Below are 6,412 nucleotides of genomic sequence, written 5' to 3'. Positions count from 1 at the left end.
TGTGTGTGTGTGTGTGTGTGTATGTGTGCGCGCGCGCGCACGTGTGTGTATGTAACAAGAGAAAATCACAATAAGTCTAACCACTGAGAGTTGAGAGGAAGGATTCTTAGCCTTCTAATCATGAAGTAGAATTTAATCATTAGTATCAGTGGGCACCTGTGCCCATGCTCAGCTGTGACTCCTGTCAAGGTATATTTCCTCAGACTTTCATATTTATTTGCTTGTCATGATTGTTTGATACTCAGCTGACAAACTATAGCAAATAACTGACACGAGCAAATGCCAGGGGATGTCAGGAGTGAAATAAGATGACAATTGCGTGTATTACCATTTTAAATGGACTGTCTTACTCTGCTGAGTGTTGTGATTTTGTTCTTTTCCTACCTGTCATGCTTGATTAACTGGATCCCGCTTTAGGTGTGTGATGTTTCCAGTTATACTGAGTCCTCACTATTTTGCAAAATGCAGCTTCTGTGCTTACAAAAACATTGTTTTACTTGTCTTTTATTCTCTAGCCCTGGAATGAAAGAGGGCCAATGAGACATGTAAAATGAAAACATGTGAACCTCTGACCAAATTTTGGTAATTTTTTTTTAATGTGCATGAATTAGAAAAAATGGTAAGCACATTTATGGCTGCTCATACTCTTCAATTGTTTTTAAAATGGTATACAGATATTTTATTTAGCATTATCAAAATAAAATAGGGTTACATTTAAATAACATTTTCTGATACACGAAGCATAATTATGGTCTAATACATCATTAAAATGATTTTTCATAAAAAATGAGCCAAACATGCATATTCAATCATTCTCAAACATGGGAAACAATATAATTTTTTAAAAAATTCTTGTAACCTTAAAATTTCTACTTTCTTTTACTTTGAACTGTTAGCTTTTACTTCTACTCATCCATTTTGTTTTCGTGAGTGCCTCTAATGGTCCCCAAGGCTTCATAGTTTCTTCTCCTGAGCTTTTATGAAATTTCTACAAGATACTAAAAGGAAATATGGTTTGAGTGAATTAGGGAATTAGGCACTAAAAGTAAAACAAATAGGTGTGTGTGTATGAGTGTATGTGAGTAAGCACATGGGGGTGGGAGTCTTAGGGCAGCCATTTGCACTCCTGAGATCCTGCTTTTGCGTATTTTGAGCTGTGTGTCTGTGTTCTGAATGATAGAGTTTGCCTGGAGGCAGAGTTCCTAATAAGAGGGATATTATGAAATCATTTGCTTTTTATTCCTCAAAAATATTTCCTAAAATAACAGACAAGCCACAATAAAGATAGACGATACTTTTCATCAGGGTTTATATATCAGGCTTGCAAATCAAAACATTGCCTGTAGCAAAAGCAAAGATATTTCCTCTCTTTGCATTTAAAATTCATGAAATGACAAAAAAATTAAATAGCACCAAAAATCAAATAATATATAAACATAGTTTAAACTCACACTTTATCTGACTATATAAGTCTTTTAAAGTTTAAGTGATTTTATAGCTACTGATTTTCTACACTTATTCCAAAGTGGCAGTTTCACATAAAACTTGAAGGAAAAGTAAAAAAAAAACTCAGTCCACAGTGAGACTACTTTATAGATTTGTGCAGCAGCAACTCATTTAGACATGCCCTTGTTGTCAACATTGATATACATGAGAATTGCGTGGGCACTTGTTTAAAAGGCAGATTCCTATATAATTCAGTAGGTATTAGACCCTCCCTAGAACCTAAATTTCCATGGCCACCATTGGCTATTCTAATGCAGATTATTCTTAGACTACACTTTGAAAAACGTGGTCAAGAGCCTTGTTATAGTCCAGGTATTGGCAGTGCCAGCAGCATCAGGGAGCTTGTTGGACATTTAGAAATCTCAGGCTCCAACTAAGAAAATGTATTTTATCAAGATTCTCAGCTGATTCATAAGCATGCTAGGGCTGAGTGAGAGCTTATTATTTGTGAAGTCAGATAACTCTGCAAATAATTTTGAAAGTGCCTTTGGAATCTGGATCAATGGGAAAAATATATTTGGCTAACACCAGCTGCCTCAGGAAGTGGAGAGTTTTGCCTCACTCACCAAGAAGATGCTGAGTGCAGGTGTGTGTATCAGTACTAATATGGTTTTCTTTCCGGTGTGAAATGTGCAGATCATCCTGTTTTCATGTCTATTGAGATACATTTGCTTATGGACTGCCAAGGGACAGAATTTGGGATGTGAATTCTGGCAGTGAGAACACTCACTGTTAGGCCAGAAATATTGATTAGCCCCAACAGTGTTTGTAACTTACTAATTCTTTTTGAAACAAAGGATCATAGCTCCCATCTATGGAAAAGAACAGTATATCATGCAGGTAACCTTTTTTATTTTTTTATTTTTGAAGATAGTTTTAATTAATTAATTAATGAACTTCATTTTTTATAGAGCATTTTCGGTTCATAGCAAAACTGAGTGGGAAACGACCTAGAGTTTCCATATAGTACCTGGCTGTCCTTCTCCCCTCCCCACTCAACATTCAATATATAGACAAATCCTCCCACTATCAATATCTTTCTCACCAGTGGTACATTTACCACAATGAATAAAACTACATAGACACAACATTATCACTCAAAGCCCATAGTTTACATTAGGGTTCACTCTTGATGTTGTGCCTTCTGTAGGTTTTGACAAAGGTATAATGACACGCATCAACCATGAAAGTATAATATAGAATAGTTTCCTCTGTGCTCTGCGTACTCATGCCTCCTCCCTCCTGTCAACAAACTGATTGTTTTACTGTCTCCATAGTCTTACCTATTCCAGAATGTCTTAGAGTTGGAACCATATAGTATGTGGCCTTTATAGACTGGCTTCTTTTCCTAAGAAATACGTATTTAAGTTTTCTTCATGTTTTTATCATGGCTTCATAGCTCTTTTTTTTAGCGCTGAGGAATAGTCCATTGTCTAGATTTACTACAGTTGATTTATTCTATTCACCAGCTGAAAGAAATCTTTCTTGCTTCCAAGTTTTGGCAATCATGACTAAAACTGTTAAAAATATTGATGTGCAGGGTTTTTTTTTTTGTCAATATCAGTTTTCATCTTCTTTGGACAAATACCAAGGGATATGATTGCTGGATTGTATGGTAAGAGTATACTTAGTTTTATAAAGAACTGTCAAGCAGTCTTCTAATGTGGCTGTACCCTTTTGCATTCTGACAACCAATGGATGAGATTTCTTGTTACTCCACAGCATCACCAGAATTTGGTCTTGTCAGTGTTTTGGATTCCAATAGGTGTGTGGTGGGTATCTCCCTGTTGTGTTAACTTTGTGATTCCTTTACACATTGTTGGATTCAATTTGATAATATTTTGTTGAGAATTTTTGCTTCCATGTTCATGACGGATATCCGTCTATAGTTTTCTTGTAATATTTTTGTCTGATTTTAGTAGAATAATGATGGCCTTAAAGGATGAGTTAGGAAATATTCCCTAACTTCTTTGTCACTTCTTTGGTCAAGCATTCTAATAGCTTCCTAAAGCTTTGGGATTAAATTCTAAATCCTAGAAGCACCTGTATGATCTAACCCTTTGCCAACCACTCTTCTTTCTGCTTATAAGTACTCTGGCTACAGGGAGTTCGTTTTTTTCCCTGGAACACATCCAGCATCACTCATTCTGTCTGAAGTAATCTCTCAGTTATCCATATAGCCTCTTTCCTCACGGCACTTAGGTCTCCGCTCAGATTGCATCTCATCAAAATAGAAACCATTTCTCTCTCCCTTCTTTCCTCCTTAACCTGTCTTATTTGTTCTTTATTGCTCACATCAGTATTTGCTATTATATTGTATTTTTATTTATTGCCAGCAATAGCTGGTAGTCCTCTATCCAATAATGTGAGCGCCCACAAGAGCAATTTTTATTCAAGTGTCCATTGAGTAAATATGTGTTGAGTGAGGAAATAGAGTGGGAATTAAATCAATTGCCCTCCTTAGGTCAAAAAGCCTTACTCTTAAATTAATTTCGCAACTTTTATTGAGGACATCTGAACTTGCAAAGCAAAGTAGTGAATGACGGAAAAAAATCCCAAGGTTCATTAGAGAGCATCTCTAACCACAAGGAATTCAAAATATAATTGAGTAATATGGCAAATATTTAAATTTCAATAAGAATTTAAAATATATATAGGTCAAGAAGGAAAAAAAAAGTGATGGCATGAGGAGCAGCAGTTGATTAATTGTTTTAATTCTTACATTATGCAGGACATAATTGCTATATTTTAGAGGAGGAGCAAAGTACTTCAATTTGAAATGCTAACGGAAGATTTTATGGATGGAATTGCAACTGAAAACCAGAGAAGTAGTAATACAAAACAAACCCCAGGCATTTTCTTTCCAACTGCTTCACTGAAAAAGTTATATGAAAATGAACAAATATCCAAGTTAAACTTGGTCACAGTCCCAAATCAAAATCAAATTAATGTTTTTTTCATTTGCCTCTTTGCCTTCCAGTCTTTGGTTTTGTACATAGTAAGTTTTTGCATATTTATAGTGTTGTCATACATAGAGACTTATATTTTCTGTTAAGATATACCATGCATATTTTATTCCTTATTTTTCTTTAAAAAGGTCTGTTTTGTTGTTTTTTTCTTCTCCTCACTGCCACCCTTTCCCACAAAATAGGCTAAAATCCTGGCATGTATCTTTCCACACCATTCTCCATGTTTATACAATCACATATGAATATAAAGAGGTTTTTCTTCTTATTTATATTATTTGTTTCAAAAAGTGGAATTATCTTCTAAATATCTCTCCATTTTTTTTGTTATTTCAAATGTATTGTAAAAATTCCTGTATATATATATATATATATATATATATATATATATATATATATATATATATATATCGCTTTAATAGAAGCATACTATTTTGTTGTGCTAAATCACAGTTTAGTCAATTTTGCAAATTCAGGTAATTTCTAGTTTGGGTTTATTCTGCTTTGTTTTTGCCATACTTTCGCATATCTGACATTATAAGCTGGTGTCTTCATTTTATTCAATTATTGTGTCAAAACTAATGTGCATGGAACTAGATATTGAATGAGGTTTTCCTTTTGTATTAATTTTTGACTTAGGCCACAAACCTGAAAAATTATAGGTAGTAAGTGTGCTCACATACTTGAGAGAATGTAGAAAATTCCAGACACACGAACCAGAGCTTGTCAAAAGATGGTAAAACTCCAGTGCTCTGATGCTGACCCCACCCTCTATAATAGTCAATATAAAGAGAAAGCTAAAAATGTGAGAGCTTGAAGGAGTCTTGGCAGAGGTGGGAAGGGGAACGCATTATGACCTTTTCCTTCCCAGCATTTATGAAGTTGTTGTTCCCACTAAACCAAATGAGAGAAATCCCTAAGTTTAGTGGTAGCCACGAGAAGGGGACTTGGCATCCATCTTAGCATCTGGACAATTGGTGGTTGGCAGAAGCATATATGCCCATTTTGGAGTGGCCAGCAAAATGAAATGTGATGATGATTCTTGGGAATATTTAAACATGTTCTATTTGAATTCTGTTTTGGGGGAATATGTGAGAGAATTGTGCCTGTGCCTCACCTTGAGAGTTTTAAAAGTAGGAGTCTAGCCGAACCATCTGGATGGCAGCTGAGAAGGGAAATAATGTTGTAGGCTGCCCCATTGCTCTTCTGCATGGCAGGAATGCGTGAAAACCCCCAAGGGACACATAGACTTCTGGGGTGAGGGATCCCAGTAATAATAAGCAGCAGAGTGTAAATCTCGAGGCAAATCTGAGGTAAATGAGGGCATCACCCCAAATCTGTCATGTACACATGCCACAGGTCTTGAAAAGAAGCCGTAGCTATACTCCACAGAAGGCTAGAATTTGAATATCTGATACAGGAAATATACAGGAGCCCGACTGGCAGAGCACCGGTGATACGAAACTTGCCTCCCTTTTCTCTCACATTCCCTTTCTCCACCTTCCCTCAGTGAAGACAGCAGGAAAAGGGAGAGGAAAAAGGGGAACGGTAAATAAATAGACCACCCCTCCTTTTCTCATGGGATTCTAGAACAAAGCGGGCAGAACTGATCTTGGGAAAGGCCTACCTTTTACAGAAGATGAAAGTTTGAAATTAGACTGGATTTTTCTATCTGAAAGAGAGTTGCAGCCTTCAGATAATTAAAAGTGACTAAATGCAAAACCACCTTTCAAAAATATCAGTAGGTAAGGAGTGGAGATTTCATAGTGCATGTTTGAGATAGAGAGGTATTTGTAGTTTGAGGCCCATAAAATTATGACTTACTTTTTTTTTTACATATGTATGTATGTATGTAAAAAATATACGTGAGTGTATTGGTATATGCGTATACACACACACATCATACATGCATACATATATGTAAATATAGCTCCTAAATT

Source organism: Hipposideros armiger, unplaced genomic scaffold (genome assembly GCF_001890085.2).
Source record: "Hipposideros armiger isolate ML-2016 unplaced genomic scaffold, ASM189008v1 scaffold_142, whole genome shotgun sequence".
Lineage (NCBI taxonomy): Eukaryota > Metazoa > Chordata > Mammalia > Chiroptera > Hipposideridae > Hipposideros > Hipposideros armiger.
Note: the sequence above shows the minus strand (reverse complement) of the source record.